Below are 17,362 nucleotides of genomic sequence, written 5' to 3' on the forward strand. Positions count from 1 at the left end.
CTGCTCTGTTTAACAGAGGTCTCTCAAGTCAAACTGGGTTGGGCCTATCATGTCAGTGACAGCAAAAGGAAATAGCATTTGGTGATGCAAACAAAATTCTTCAGTACTTTGTCTTCCAATTTCATTTTCTAACCTATTTCCCCTTTTATTCCAAAGTAGGTGGAGCTAAGTTTTCTCTTTTAAGTTCCAAGCAATTAGAAATTTCGAAGGCCGACCTGGGCCACCCATTGCTCATTTAACAAAGATTTCAGGAGTCCTTACAATCTGCTAGGCTCGGGGCCCGGACAAAGCGGCGAGCTAAACAAACTGCTCCAAGCTTTGTCCTTTGAAGATGAAGAGACAGACATGAATCAAATAAACACACCAATAGCCAGATGACTATACACTGTGATACGTGCATAGGCAAAGCACAGACTCCTGTAAGTTGAGTCAAGGGAAGGGAGACAATCTCTCCTTGCCAATGACAAGGCCCTGGACAGCTGATTCTCCCCCTATCATTTATTCATTCAATCAACAGACATTTACTATGAACCTCCTATGCAAGAGGCCCTGGACAGGGTGGGATGGGAGAGGAAGGCTCTGATGGGGGTGGGGGTGGGTACCAAAAAGCAGTAACGCCCAGGTTTCACCTCTGCGAGCTCACCGTCTCGTTGGGAGGCAGAGAGGTACATCCATCAATGGTTACGCAGCAGATTTGGGCTCTGCTGCAAAGGGACGGTCTGCGTACTTAAAACAGAAGGAATTTAATGCAGGGAATTGGTTACCAATGATAGAGAAAATAAGCCCAGTATGAGATGGTGAGGTCCCGCCAGCAGCTGGGGAGGAAAGGGAGAAATATCCAGGCGTCTCCCTTCGCCCCGCCCTCCAGGCCCCTGACATGCCTCCCATTGGTTGAATCCAGCTGGACGCCAGTTGATCAGGACCTGGGGAGATGTAGCCTGCAGGTGTCTGACTCTCCCTCCCACCCCTCACCGCTGCAGTTCAGAGCAGAGGAAGGACGGGGAAGAGAGTCTTAGCACAACAGTCATGAACAAAAAATCCAGGAAGCCTTGAAGGATGAACATAGCTTAAGAGAAAGTGGAAGAACATTCCAGGCAGAGAATCAACAGGGGTAGATGTTTAGGTGTAGGAAAGCACTCTTTGCCCAGCTACATGGCAAAGGCATCCATTGTGGCCAAGCAGAGGCTACTCTCGGCACATGCTCCCCGCTGGCTACGGGTGCACACACACTCATGTACCCACACATACACACCCCGCCACTGGGGCCCAGTCTTCCCAGAATACGGCGCCCAATCACCCTCTTCCCTCTGTCTATGTCTGAAGTCTCTTTGGTCCTCTCGGGGCTCATCCCGGCTCTCCCCTTGTACTGTCTGTCCTGCTTATGGCCTCCGCTTGTGGGAGCAGATGACTGGTCCCTAGGTGACCTGCTGTGCAATACATTAACACTTTAGGTCCTGGATCCAGGGGAGCTTCATAGAGTCCAAGGGAGAAGACAAGAAAGCCAGGACAACAACAGCCTACGGGGGGTTATGTGTTGGATAATGTCCCCCCTCCCAAATTCATGTCCCCCACAACCTCAGAAAGCTGACCTGATTTGGAAACAGGACCTTCGAAGATGTCATTAGTGAAGGACCTCAAGAGTAAGGATGCAGCCCAAATCCCACGACTGGTGTCCTATTAAGAAGGGGAGAGGACACAGAGAGACACACACACAGAAGAAACCCATGTGGAAACAGAGGCAAAGGTTGGCGCGACGTGGCCACAAGCCAGGGAACGTCCGGGACCACCAGAAGATGGGAGAGGCAAGGAAGGACTCTCTCCTAAAGCCTGGAGAGCGAGTGTGATCTTGCGGCCACCTTGACTTTGAACTTCCAGCCTCCAGAACAGTGAGAAAATAAACTTCCACGGGCTAAGCCACCCAACCTGAGGCTATGTGCTACCCTAGCTCTCAGAAACTTCTTACCAAACAGAATTTCAACAATTAACAAATCGTACGGTGGAAACTTAGCTTATCAGCCCAATCTAGCCCAACCTCCTCGTATTCTAGGTACTAAATAGCCGGGAAGCTGAAGCCTGCCATTAACAATGGGTCACGGACGACGTTGGACCGCAAAATCAGTCCTATATTCCTTCTCTGGCATTCTCTAGCTAAGGCAATGGAACTGGGAAGGCAGTGGGGGTGTCCCTTCTCTGTCCCCAGCTCCGTCCCCTTCCCCCCGCCCCCTCCTCTGGTCTGTTTGTGTTTCCCCAGCCACCCCAGGCCACCCTGCCTTGTTTGCCTGCTGGAACCTTTGCCAAAACCCGTATTTAGTTGTTGAAAGAACCTTGCCTGAGTGCCTCTGAAGTTAATGATTGGATCTTTGAAAATGACATTAGAAGCAAAACATAAGCAGCAGAAGACAGGAAACCACCTCGAGTCCATCTGTTCCAGCGCGATCCACCTCGGAGCTCCCATTTCTCATGTAAAACAGAAGATATGATTTATAATTTATATCTCACCAGTACAACCCCGATTGAAGCAAGGCACTTTGATGAAATGTTGGTTTTCATGCTAGTGGAACACCATTCCAAATCAGAGACTATTTAGAACTCTAACTCCTCTCCTGCCACTTTGAAGTAGAAAGATTTGTATTTTATGTGCTTTTCTTTAAATAAAAAAAAAAGAAAGAAAGAAAGAAAAAAGAAAAATATGTACCCTCCAACATGCATGTGGTGGAAATATGAAAACATTTACGTGCGAATCAGCCCCGAAATGTAATTACCGCTTTAAGCATCGAGAATATTTATAGACTCGGATCTCGTGTTGAAGACCTGGTTCCAATAATTCTCAGAAAATTGCAAAATTCATACTTTGTTTTCTTGGGACTAACTTAACTTATTTGAAATCTACAACACGTGAAGGACAAAATCAAAGGGCGTCAACTTTCCATCACCTCGACTAATGACCTAATAAAGTTGTTCTGAGTCGATGTACGCATATATGCAGATGTGACTTTGATTGATCGAAAAAGTGAGAGACAGCGTCAGAAAGACAGGCAGAAATGGGAAGGGAAATAGACTGAAATTTGGAAGACGATTCCTCCTATACTTACAGGAACATCTAGAAAATACCGGCTACCATACAACTAAAAGATGGATCAGGTTAAATCTCTTAATTATGTCCCCAGGTGACAAAACTAGCCAGTGAGTCAACCTCATAAAAATCCTTCTTTCACAGGTGTTCACTGATCCTTTTTTGGGCCGGGCACCATTCTAGAGGCTGAAGGGACTGAAGTGAGTGTGACGAGCAGAAAACCTCACTCTGGAGTAGGGAGAGCAGCTGAGGGGAAAGAAGCACGGGTGAAATGAGGGCGATCTGATGATCCCTAGAAGCCTAGGGAGGGAGAGAAGTTGCTGGTGGAGGTGACGGTAGAAACGGGAAGAAAAGCGAGCAGGTTCAAGAGAGAGATTTAGGAGGATGGGATAGGTGTCAGGCTTGTGTTGGACGTGCCAATGGGGCTTGGGAGCAGAAGTGACATGTGACAGTTCCAGGTGGAAGGGTGATGGCCCACACTCTGTCTTTCCCTTTGAATGACATTTGTCACCGTTTCAAATGGTGGCCGTTTAGATATCCTGGGTGCCTCGTGCAGGGGCGATACGGAGCAGAGCCCCAGGTGACCTGCTGGATATGTAGCAGGAATCGGACTTCAACTTCTGCCCACTTAAGCCTCTGAGGTCAGGGGATTGCTTGTTACTACAGCCTAACCCTGCCTGTGCAGCCCCCCAAAAAAGAAATAAGAAGGCATGATGGGGACACAATTGTGAGGAAAGAGAACGGAAATGACAGTTATCCTGAGCCCTCCGGCGCATGTTTTCAAGCACCACTCAGCACTCCGAGGGAGTCCCCCCACTCCGCGTCCCCTCCAAATTCAATCTGACGCGATCCGGTGTGACACAGAGGAAAGCGAATCTATCTTCGGCAAATGTGGCCTTTAATGGGAGCAAAGTGCTTTGAAGATGAAAAGTTCTCTGGGAGGGCCAAGCATGACTATTCCACATCAGATGTCAGCACGCACTTAGAAAAAAAAAAAAAGGATTCAATTAAACTGCCTCGCCATTGTTTTATGATACAACCATCAGACGTTTTCAAAAGGGTCAAGTCATGACAGGAGTATTTAACTCCTAGGACGAGCAGAGGGTAATTGGAGTGGACCGAAGGATGAGCTCGAACTGAAAAGCTGTTCAGTTAGCGTGGGATTCATGGGCGAGAGTGGCCACACAAGAGAATCAGGGTTCAGGGTGCTCGGTGAAGGAGCCCAAGGGTACAGAACCTGTGGGGGGACTGGCTAAGTGGGTCTGAGGCCCCAGCGTCTGTGTGTGGGCAGGGGAGGGGGACACAACCCATCTTGGGCGTAAGAAAGCAGGGAGGGAGACAGGCATGCAACTGCGGGCACTGCTCTTTCCTGTGCATCGGAGTCTCAGACCAAAGAGGCTGGGAGCTAGGAAGCTGAGCCTCGGCCTCACGACCCCCACTTGCTGTTTACTTCTGGACTACGACAGTCCTTCAGCGCTGGGCTTCTCCAGTGCAAGAGAGACGGAGGACGATGCAGAGGAGGACAGCCTGGAGGAGAAGGCACGCTCGGGACCGTAGGGTGGCTGGGCTGCGCCAAGGGCAGGGATCTTACGGTACAGCGTTCAGTGCTCTGCTGCTACGGTGCTACCTTGCGGGGTGGGGAGACACCTCCTCGGAGTTCACATCATCTCTTCTGGTCCTCACGTGTGTGACACTGGAGGGAAGGGACCTCTGATCCGAGCCGTGCCTTCTGAGTACTTGCTGGCACCTGCTGGTGTCGGCTCTGCCCGCAGGACCAGAGCCCCCCAGCGATCTGTCCCATCTGGACAGTCGAGGTGCTGCTCTTGTGGAGAATACGGCGTTTCCCGCGGAGGACGGCGTGTGGTCGGAGCTTCCCTAGCTGGCCCTGCCCTGCGTTTTCCTCTCACTGCTCCCCTGCCAGGAAGGGGCTTTTCACTTCCTCTTCTCCTCCGTCTCCTACCTTCTATCATCCTCCTTCCCAAGGTGGCATTCACTCTTCATTGGAGCAAGCATGGTGGAAGGGTTGTGGACAACGTGATTTATGGAGGGCTTGGATGAAAACCACGGCATTTAATATTTTTAAAATATTTTCTCCATCACGAGAGGTGCATTCCTTTAGCCTAAGGTTTATTTCATCTCATAAAATGCAGATATGCCTCGGAGATGGCAAGCAGGGTCTCTTCTTCCTAAAACACTGTTGGATAATATGAGTTGGTTGCAGGTTCATCTGCACCTGAGACAGCAGAAGCCTTGCCGTCCACCCATCATTCATTCATTCATTCATTCATTCATTCATTCATTCAGCAACTGGCCGGCACAGCCCTGGGCACCAGGGATCGCCAGCTACCCAGAAGGATATAAAAGGACAAGGACAGTAGCTAATGATAGCTGTGAGCAGAGCCACCCAGGGGCAGTACAGGACGCTCAGGGAACGAAGAACTTAGAGAAGGGGATCCGGGAAGGTGACCTGAGCAGGTGACAGGTGGCATGTAAGGACAAGAAGGACTCGCGGAGATGGCGTGGGGTGGGTGGGAAGGCACTCACAGCAAAGCCAGTGTATGCACAAGCCTCGAGCTGGAAGGAGCTTGGCAGGTGCCCTCCAGAGTGGCCTCCGGAAACAGGCTCTAGGGGGAATGGAGAGGCTGGCAGAGGAGAGAGGCTGAGAGAAAGGAGCCAGCGTGGGAGGGAACTGAGGCAGCCAAAGTTACCTTGAGAAACTGACAGGTAAAATCGGGGGCCACTCTCCTAGTTGATTGTCAAAACCCCACAGATTTTTTAGTCCCATCTTCTTTGCTTTCAAACTGAATTTCGATGTCACTCCACCTTGGCCAGCTTTGTGTGTTTTCAGATTTTCTCCTAACTCCCTGGAGGGGGCCTGGCTTGAAGGGACCTCGATGCCACCCTGACCTCGCAGTTGTCGTAACCAGGTCAGGAGCCAGGTGCTTCTGGGGAGGGAACTAACCATGGTCCTCACCTTCGAGGGGCCTGTTCCACCAGCTCCCAGCAGCGGGGAGACTCAGGCTTCCTTCCTTCAGCCGGCATCTTGCCCACCCTTTATCTGGGGGCACAAATCCCAAACCTCAGAGGCAATCTGATGCCTTTTTCTGTCTACACCTCAAGGCTAATCTTCCACTGAGTCTTCCCAATACTACCTGCAAAACACTTCCAGGGTCCTTCCACCTCTCTCGGGCCTCCCTGCCTCCACTCTTAACAAACTTCAACTTTTCAGCTTGATAATTGTCATGACCTCTTTAACAGGTAACCCCAAATCCAGTCTGATTCCCGCCCCCATAGGGCAGCCAAAGTGATCTTGTCCAGTTGTGTATTTGATCATGTCGTTCTCTGCTTTGCTCACTTGAGAGGCTTCCTTGCTCTCAGGAGAAGGAGGATCCCTACCCAGCCCACGAGGCGTGGGGAGACCCAGGCGGTGGCACTGAGCCAGCTTCACATGCCCACCACGCTCCCCATCGCTCTCCACCTCCCAGCCACGCAGGCCTTCTCCGAGCTCCTGGAGGGGACCCACCCAGCAAATGCCCAGTCTCCCCACCACTGTTCCTTCTTCAGGGCAGCCTTCCCTGGTTGCCAGACTCAGTTGCCCCTCTAGCCTCTTACCCCATCACCTTCAGGGTAGTGGTCTTATTCTTGTATCTTTATTGAAGTAATAGCTATCTACCCCCGCTTGATTTTTGAACTCCTTCAAAGCAGAGACGATGGTGAGTGACTATGACATAGAGTGAGTGCTACATGGATACGAACTGGATGAAAAAAGAAGTACCTGCGATGGGACTGAGTAAAGAATCTGGCTGCATCCCCAGCATCCCTGTCCATGAACAAGCTCACAACAGCCTGTAAGTCCTGACATGGTCTGCACCCTTTCCCCAGCCTCCCTCCTTCACTGACTTCTGTTCTGCCACCTTTTCCGGAACACTTAGCTCTGGCCTCGCTGGTGTTCCGGCTTCCTCAGTGTTCGGGCAATGGGCCAAACACGTTCCAGCCACAGGGCCTTTGCATATGCTGCTCCTGGAATTCTCTTTCTCCAATATCCACATGGCTGATTCCCCCTCTTCATTCTGATCTCTGCTCATGTAACACCTTCCCAGTGAGGCCTTCTCTGATCTCCACACAAAAAAATAACCCTTCCTTCACAGTACTTCCTAATCCTCTCTTTGCTGCTTCCTTTTCTTCTCATGTCCTTATCACTTTCTGACATTTATTTTGATGTGTATCATCCATCTCCCCCCACTAGACTCTGAACTCCTTGTGGGCAGGGATTTGGTCTGTTTTGTGCTCTGCTGTATCCCCAGTTCTTATTACACTGCCCGGCACACTGTAGACGTTCAGTAAATGTTTGTGAGTGAGTAAGTGGGTGAATGAATGAATGAATGAATGAATGAATCAATCAATCAATCAATCAATCTTTGGTCCAGAGATGCCCTGGACCTTGTGCTCAAAGACTCCTTTTCCCTTGATCCTGTGGCAAGAAAAATGAAGTTCTAACCCCAGCTGAGCTCTGGAATCCGGGCAGGCTCCAAATTCCCAGCTGCTGATTAATAGCAGTCCTAATAATGACTAAGTGCTAACTCTAGCCCAGATTTTCTGCTAAATGTTGTATCTGTGTATATAATTCGTACAGTTCCACTACGGAAAAGGCAGTTAGAAGCCCCACTTGGTAGCTGAAGAAAATGATTTTCAGGCGGGCTAAGTGACTTGTCCCATGTCCCACAGCTGGGATTTGAACGCCCACTGTCGATTTCGAGAGCAGAGGGGCTGGCAAACAATGGCCCAGAGGCCAACCCCAGCCCTCTACAAGCTTTTGTACAGACTGCAAGCTGAGAATAACCATTCTCATTTTTTAAATAGTTGGGGGAAAATCTGCAACAGGACCATACCCAGCCCACAAAGCCTGAGATGTGCACTAGAATAAATATATCAACTTATGACTCCCCTGGGTGCTCCCCGTGCCTACACAGGGGGGTGTGGAGAAGGGGTGCACACGTAAGTGGCATTTATTGGGTCTCTCTTATGCTCCAGGAACCAACTAAGCCCCTTCGTGGTTATTCTCCTACCGAGGCCCCTAGAAGCTCCGCTGTAGATAGGCGGGAACGGAGTCCTGGAGACGAAGTGACAGGGACCAGGCTGGACGTTCAGAGACAGAAGAGAATGCGGAATCACTAACTCATGGCTGGAGAGGCCTCTAACATTCATCCCTTACCAGCAACTTGTTTTATGGATTCAAAACAGAAAGCGGCCCCGAGTCCCGGGGAGTCCCGGGGAGGCCAGGGGCAGCCGGGTTAATGCTGCAACCCTATTGCCATCCCTTGACCAGAGGTTTACCCCGGTGATGTTGGCCCTTCCCTCCCCCCTCGTTTCCAGCTCCTGGGGCGTCTTCCCCAGCCCTTATCCAGCCCGCTTCCTCTCCCGTCCTGACCTTCCTCCTCACCCACCGCCGCGTGCCTGCCAAGACGACTCCAGCTACAAAGTAAGCGGAGGGGAAAACTGAATTGATATGATCTGAGCGAGGGAAGCACAAAGGCCCCAGTTTCCTCTGCACATTATACAGGAAGATCTGGGCCACGTGGGGAGCGGGCACGGGGCCTTTTGATGTTTGCCTTCCTGCAAGGAACAAGCAGAAGGACATGGGAAGCCTTCACCTCCTCCACGCAAACTCACAAGAGCAGATTTCCAATCATGCTTGAAACACATCCAGAGATGGAAAAAAAGAAGAAGAAAAGAAAAGAAAAGAAAGAAAGGAAGCCAAGAAGGAGGAGAGAGATGATTGTTGTTTAGAGAGCTTTCAGGACGACGAGACCCTTTAAAACTGACTACAGGACACGTTAAAGAGCTTACAAACACCCCCACACAGCGCTGCGCTGAGCTCCTGAGGGGGTGTCGGCAGGAGCATGGGCCTGAGCTGAGGCCCTTCCAGGTGGGGACACCAGGCCCTCCTCCACACACTTAAGCTGGGATTTCTGGAAGCCTGGTCCAGGACGCTGCCACCTGCCAGCTCCCATGTTCAATTTCACCAGCCAGGGCACCTGGTCTGTAAATATAAGTATCTAGAGACCCTCATGCCTGACTCCGGTATTTGTGGTTCAATGCGTGACATGGGCCACAAATCATGGCCGCATTTAGGTGCTAGGGGGAAGAACTCATAGATTGATCTCTCTCTCTCATTCTCCCAAAATTTTTATTGCAAAATGAAGTGGGTGGCTAATGTGTGGGTCCCAAATCACCTTGGGCTTATTCTGTAGCATTAGAAGTTCTGGAACATTCCAAGGTGCCAACTGGAGATCAAAGCTCTTGTACCATTACAACACCTTCCTGCCTTCGTTCACCACATTGGCCAAAAAATTTATTTAGGAATTATAGCAAAAATATACATTGGCAAGAAATAGCGATAGGATGTTCCTTCCAGGAAGTGGGGAGATTGAGTAAGATGAATTAGTCCTCTCTCTTAGTTGAATCATGTGTGGTATGATTTTTTTTAATTTTAATATCCTAACAACTCTATTGTCATTATTCTACAGGTAGCAAAACTAAGGCTCAGCAAAGGTAATCGAGTGGCCCAGAGATCATAGATTTCTAAGTGATGAAGCCGGACATCCAGCCCAGGGCTCTCTGATTTTAAAACCTGAGCTCCTTCAGAAATATCCATTCATATTCATCTTAAAATGGTCATGGGCGCCTGGGTGGCTCAGTGTGGGTTGAGCGTCTGAATCTTGATTGTGGCTCAGGTCATGATCTCAGGGTCATGAGACTGAGCCCTGCGTAGAACTCTGCTCTCAACAGGGAGTCTGCTTGGGATTCTCTCTCTCCCTCCCTCTCTGCCTTGCCCCCGCCTCAAATAAATAAATATATTTTTTAAAATGTCTATGTGGCCCCCTCACTGACAGCCTACGCATTGAAAGTGTCCAGTTGATGTTCTTTGAAAATGACACCAGAGTAACTTGGACTTGGCACCTGCCTGGGCTTGGATGTGTCAGCATCGTCCACTCTGCCAGCAAAGTTCGAAGGTGAAGGTCTGCTGCTGTGGACATAAGTACAGCATGCTCTGTACTCAGATTTCTTTTCCCATCCTTAACCTCAACCCTCAAGTCCCTAGACTCGTATTTCCACCTGACTACTCGACAGTTCGGCTTGAATCTCAAACTCAACACGGCCAGATCCACAGTCTTGACATTTCCCTTCCAAGCCTTCTCCCTGACCATCCCCCAGGTCTTTCTTATCCCAACAATGGCGCTGCCACTCACCTGGTCAATCCAGCCAAATGCTTTGGAGCTATCTATTTGATGAGTCCAGGAATTGGAGCCCAGATCCTGCCCCAAGGGACCAACCGATCTGAACCCATGGGTGCAGAGTGAGCAACTGGAAAGAATGGGGGGGAGTGGGCCTCCCAAGACCAATCATACAGAGAGGAGACTGCACAAGGGAACAGAATGTGGGTCTCTAAGAAAGAATGTCTCAGTAGGAGCGTTTAAATTTCCAGGAGAGAAGAAAGCTTCCAAGGAACTATTTGGGCCCTTCAGTCAAAGCAAGGCCTTGGTGGGAGCTCTAGAGTCTAAACTTACGTGACACTTCCCCTGTGCCTGGCATTGCCTACGCCTTCTAACCACTGTCCATCTATTAACTCATTTAGTCCTCACAATAACACAGGCAGGGGGAAGGTTTATTTCTCTCCCATCTAGGACTTCCGGGGTTGGTGGTCAGGGTTTGATTTGATTCTCTTCCCTCTTGGGGACCCTAGTTCCTTCTATCTTTTTCTACAACATTCGAGGTGGCTGCTGGAACTCCAGCCTTCATGAACAGTCCCAGCCTGCAGGAAGGAGGACACTATAAAGAAAGGAAGATGGAAGACAGTGTCTCTAGGGAGGGCACCCTCCGGAAGTTGCACATCCCGCCTCCACATATGACCACTAACTAGAACGTGGTCACGTAATCACACTTAGCTGCCAGGAAAGCGGGACAGTACCTCTTCCAGGCAGCCAAGGAGCCATTTAAAAGCCAGGGGTCTCTCTTGTGGAGCAAGAACAGAAAATACCTATGAGGGGACAGCAAGGGAACTCTGCCCCACAGATTGAGTAAGCTGACTTACAGAGAGCCTTGGGGCTAGTTCAGCGCTGTATCAGTTATCTCTTACTGCATAACAACTTATCCCCAAACTTAACAGCTTTAAACAATGCATGCGTTCTATCACGCAGTTTCTGAAGGTCAGTATCTATAAGCAGCTAAGCTGGGTGGCTCTGGGTCTCTCAAGGAGCTGGGGCTGCCGACATCTGAAGACTCAGCTGGGGATGGGGTACCCACTTCTAGACTCCCTCACATGGTTGTTGGCAGGGCTCAGCTTCTTACTGGCTGTCGATTGGAGGCTTCCGTTCTTTGCAGGGTGGGTCTCTCCAGAGGGCTTCTGGCAACATAGCAGCTTGCTTTCTCCAGAGCCAAAGATCCAAGCGAGGGAGGCAGGGAAGGAAGAGAGAGAGAGAGGACCCAACATGGAAGTGAATCTTTTATGACCCATTCTCAGATGACATATACCATTTCTGTCGCCAGTTTCTTGTGGTCACACAGCCCTACCCTGGTGCAAAGCAGGAGAGAACTAAACGAGTGTGTGACTATCAGAAGTTGGGATCTCTGTGGGCCATCTTGACGCCTGACTACCAACCGTGGGTAGGCGAGCGAGAGGCAGGAATTAGACACAGGTCATCCGCAGAGAGAGTCTCTTGAAGCCTGGAAGACTGCACAGGCTCAGGAAGTCTCACTGGTCTTGGCCAGCAGCCGGTCAAAGGGTAAAGAGTTCAGTAGAATGTTCCTTGAGACGGCCCCCTGATACCTACCCAATCATCCGTAAGGAATAAACCTTTTTACCAGTTCAGGAGGAAAGACAGTTTAACTAGCACAGGGAAGGAGCGGCACTGGTACCCACATTTCATGCCCCTAAGGCCTCCCCAGATGCAAAGACAAGACCACTGCTCGGGTGAACATCCTTGCAAAGTATGGGCGCAGGGCACCACCAGAGAAGTGAACTCACAGAGCACTTCGCCAGCTCCTGAAAGACCGCTGCTCACCGTCTGAACTCACTAATACGGACAAGCCAGTCATTCCAGAGACTGACAGTCTCCACCGGCTCGTTACTTGAAACTGAGGACCCAATACCACGTAGAAGGTATAAGTCATTACAGAGGCAATGAAATGCTGTCCGCCATAGCCAAATGCCAACACGTAGGCCTTTGTGCGTGGATATCTTAACTCTTGCAGCAGGAGAAAAAAAAATCTTTAATCTTATTTTCTCTCAAGCCCAGGGGTCACTCAGGAAGCCAGCTTCCATGACTTGTACACAGAGGCTAATTTGCACAGCCATTGCCTAAAACTGGGGGACAGGGTGGGGTGGGGAGGACGATGGCACGCAAAGCACATTGCTGGAGACAGTCAGCCATTGAACTCGACCCTTAATATTCTAGTCCATGAGCCAGCACTCACACTAGAGCCTGGTTTTTAAAAAAAAAGGCAGGAAAAACCCACACACATTCTTTCAATTTCTAAAGGGAAATTTGACTCGAGCTGCAGAACAAAGGATAAAGAAATAGAAGTAAAAGGAAATCAAAGAAAAAGTGATTTGGATTCAAGGGGATCAGATGTTTCATTTACTGCAGGTTGGAGACCTTCAATCAGTCAAATGAAAGGAACATTTGTATTAAAATACCTACGAGGCAGAGAGAAAAGCCTTGATCGGGCGCGGGAGAGTAAAGTTACAGCAATCTTGCTGAGAGATATGAACCCACCTTCGAGGCTATCTGTTCCCAATATTGGAGGTTTTCTGTGGTACGAACCTGAGATGAAAGGTAGTCGTTTTAACGTCTGGGTCTGGAAGCCAGACGCTGAAATTAGCAGCATTCTCGAAGTGCGTGCTGGCGGGATGGGGAGCCCAGGAGGGGGAGAAAATGTAGTTGCTTGATTAAGATGAAAAGATGTTAATGTAACACTGAGGGATAGTCACCTATGCAGGCAGGCAGTGGACAGGAATTATGAAAACACCTTCTCCCATCTGGGAGATCAGAGTCTCTGTCTGACCTTATGGGGGCCACAGTCTAGTGCAGGGAAGGCACACTCGACTGGGAGTCAGGGGACCTGGGATGTAGCCTGTAGGACGGTAGCTCTATGATGATGGGACTTGGCCTGTCTGGTTCACAGCACCAGGCATACAGGCGGCGCCCCATGGATAGACATCAAATGAATATATGAATGAGTAAGTGAATGTGACCTCGGGTAAACCCTTCTCCTTTGGGGTGTAAGTCTTGCAAGCAAGAGAGGGTTTGACTAGCTGCGGATTTCCGCAGCGGGATGGGTACCATGATGGCTGGGTACCATCTGGATGTGACTGGGTGATAAACATGAATATGGCATTAAATCATATTGACGAGAGAAAGGGATCGCTATTGAACTACCCTTCGAGCTTTCTGAGTCCCTGCAAGAAAAAGTGTCCGTCTGAAGGTACTATGACTTTAACACTGCTCTTCTGCTTCCAAACCTCTTTTCATCATTATAAGAGGGGAGGCCTCAGACTCCCATCCCTCCTCGGACCTGGCATCCAACTCAAGTTAATAACATGAGGTCTTTTCTTTGTATTTATTTTTATAGCTACTTATGTAGGGCAAGCGGTAATAGTTTTTCCTTTACAGGACTGATTTTTTAAGGTTTCTTTGTCAGACAGAAGTATAGAAATAATAAACAGTTCAAGAGGGATGCGGATAAGGCAAACATCTCGATGGGGAGACTCGAATGCCTTGGGCTTGGGAAAATCTGTCCCAGCTGACCTGCAAGCTCCCTTCTGGCAACACGGACCGTGTAACATCTAGAACGACACACATCTGGCTTGTGAAGAGCAGAGCCAGCTCTCCCCAGCAGAGGCAGGTCCAGCCATCCAATATACATTTATCAAGGGGGCGCCCGGGTGGCTCAGTCGGTTAAGCGTCTGCCTTCAGCTCAGGTCCTGATCCTGGGGACCTGGGATCGAGCCCCGCATCAGGCTCCCTGCAGGGAGCCTGCTTCTCCCTCTCCCTCTGCCTGCTGCTCCCCCTGCTTGTGCTTTTTCTCTCTGCCAAATGAATAAATAAAACCTTTAAAATATAATATTTATCAAGGGCATTCTATGTGTTCACTGCTGTTCTAGGTACTGGAGATACAGCGGTTGGGGGGGGGAATAAATCTTGCCTTTGTGGAAGGCCTATTTTAGTGCCTTGAGACAAGACGGGGGCTAGGTCAAGCAAATGAGACACACCAAGTGCAAAATTTAAGAAGGTAGCCCCTGTCAAGGTCACGCACACCCGGACTTGGCTGGAGCACGGTGCCCCATCCTGACCACGACTTGACATAGTTCATCATTATAGGGGCTGCCGACTCTGCCTCTGGAGGGTCTGGTGTTTGATCTCGGGTGGGCCCCAGAATCAGTATTTTGCCAGTTTTCCAGATCATTCCATGTCCATCATGATTGAGAATCACTGAGTTATAGCTCATTTTTACAGTTTGGCATTTTTCAAAGGCATCGACCTTCTAAAGTTGATCAATGCTTATCAAACGATTTAACTAATAATTGAATAAGTCAGTGAGTTGCCACTCACCCTAATGACAAAAGTAGCTCCTTTCCTCTGTGTGTTTATCGGGTGTCAGGGGCTGTTCTGAGCTCGTTACACTTGTTGCCTTATACAGTCTTGCGACTCCCTACAGGGTAGGTATCATTACCGTCATGACCCCACTTTGCAGATGATGAGACAGAGGCAGAGAGAGTTTAAGGAACTTGCCTAAGTTCACTGGAAGAGCCACGCTCCCAACCACCATGCCCTACTGCCTCTGTGGAATGACCTTGGTGCCTGAGTCCTTGGGCACAGGGGTCCCAGTGAAAGTGAGTGAAGGAGGGGGTCATTTGCCCCTTCAAGCTAGCACAGGAAGCAATCTTTACTTCTACCAAAAAGAAGTAAAGACTCTCTCTCCCTCCAAACGTTGGGCCCACGCCACCTTCATTTTGCTTAAAGCCACGTGTTAAAGCCATGACTATATAATAACAGTTCTTCTAGGAGGGAAAAAACAACAATGCAGGCCCAATAATCCATAACAACTGTCCTCCCACCCTAGTGCAGGGGTTATCTTGGGGAATGGTGGGGAGTGCGGTAAACTGAAAAGAAGAGACTATCTAACGTCTCCAGATCTGATTTATTTTTATTTTATTTTATTTATTTATTTGACAGAGAGACAGCCAGCGAGAGAGGGAACATAAGCAGGGGGAGTGGGAGAGGAAGAAGCAGGCTCCTAGTGGAAGAGCCCGATGTGGGGCTCGATCCCAGAACACCGGAATCACGCCCTGAGCCGAAGGCAGACCCTTAACGACTGCGCCACCCAGGCGCCCCTCCCGGTCTGATTTAGCAAAAGAAACAGGAAGTTCAAACTTAGAGTGAGGTCTCTCAATTTCTCTTTGGGCTCTCGCTTATAAACACCTGCGCGGGGCGGACACAGGCTTTGTAAAATGTGAAAGGCAGAGCTGGAGAAAGAAGTCCCTCAGGATCTGGTCTCCGATCTTCGTGTGATCTAGGACAAGGGCTTGGCTTTCTCTGAGCCTTGAATCTAAAGCTGTAAGAACTGAAAAAGCAGCATTTATTCTTTCTTCAACTTTTAGTGACCATTTCTATACGTTAATTCTAGTCAATACATTGCTGTTTCCAAAACCCAGATCAAGCGTTTCCCCCGGGGAAGGCTTCTCTGGCTGTCACGCCCCCTGGGGCCCGGCAAACTGGGGAGGCAAAGCGAGAGACTGAAGACCATGAGGTAGGTGGGGTCTCGAAAGTCAGACCGAGAAAAGCCTTTCTGAAAGGCCACTTTTGCAAAAGCCGCCATCTGGAGAACTCTGGGGCCAAGCATGGAACCCACCCGCAGAAAGAAAGAGGAAGCAATTTCACGTGCTGGAAAAAGGCCCAGGGCAGAAGAAATGAAAAGCCACCAGTTGGCAACAGGTGCCCTGGAAGTGGAGCGGAAAACCCAGATCAAGTGGGAGGCTGGGACGCGTCTGGGCCGCATATGGGCCCCAGCCCTCAGCAGGCTGACACTCGCTTCTCAGGGGCTCAGACAGCCACACGGGGGGCCTCCTGCTTGGCCAACAGGCGGGGAGGGGCCACTCACCCAAGGCCGGCTCTGGGCTACAGCAGCTGGCTGATCGTTTTAAGGCAAAGCAGGCTCCGGGCTGTGTCTCCATCGGTCACCAGGGAGGAGACTAACACCCCCACCAGGGGCATCCCTCCTTTTCTGCCTTGAACTTCCAGACCTTCTCCCTGTAAAGCAAACTCTCAAACTCAAACACCAAAATGCCACCCGGCCGGGACGGGATGAGCCCACGGTGGCCCTGCAGGCCGGCCCTCTCCTGCTCAGCTCCCGCTGACGGTGGCCAGATCCGGATTTTCCTAGCGACACCAGATATTGGCATTTTCATCGGAAATCTTTTGTTATTAAGCTGTTTGCTCAGTTTTTGGAAAATATCGTACAGCACAACATAGAGAAGGCCACCCGTGTCTGAGCTCTGATGCAGAAGCCAGAGAAAGCTCATTTAATTCAGATGAAACAAATATGGCCCTTAAGTCTGCATTACTCCCTCTCTTTGGCTGAGAAGTAAGATTCTGTTGTCGAATTGGATTTTTCTTAAGATGGAGATATTTGGCTCCATGGGAGACAGGGCTTCAGTAGGCAATAAGTTATCGCCTACTGAATATATTATCACTAGGCAATAGGCCTACTGATAATAAGCCTATCCATAATATATTATCCGTTAGGCAATCAGCAGTATATGGGCAATCAGTAATCAATAGACGATCAATAATATATTATCATGGTCATTTTTCTGGGCGTTGCTTGTGCATCTGTATTTTTATTTGAGAGCAGTCTCCATAGTATTATTTTTTGTTCTAAGAACAAGAAGTGCTCTGAAACCTCAGATAGGTTGGATTTCACACCACAATTTTACAGTTCGGGAAACAGGCCCGGAGAGGCGACAGGCTCCTGGGGCTCACAGAGCAGGTTAGATGCCCCACTCCCGGGCTCCTCCTCTATCTACCCTGGGTCTGCACCCCTTGGCTGTATTTCTCCAGCCCGCACGCCCGCACCACTGTGTCTGTGTTTTCCCTGGTCCCAAAGGGAAGCCCACCAGGTTGCCAGATGTCCCGGGCTCCAGGGAGCCCGCGGAAGTGGTCTGCCTGCGATGAGAAGCAGGCCCAGGCTGGGGTGTAATCTGGCCTTCTCATCAGGCCCGACTTTCCG

The sequence above is a fragment of the Ursus americanus genome, chromosome 21 (genome assembly GCF_024610735.1).
Source record: "Ursus americanus isolate L20-20 chromosome 21, mUrsAme1.1.p, whole genome shotgun sequence".
Classification (NCBI taxonomy): Eukaryota; Metazoa; Chordata; class Mammalia; order Carnivora; family Ursidae; genus Ursus; species Ursus americanus.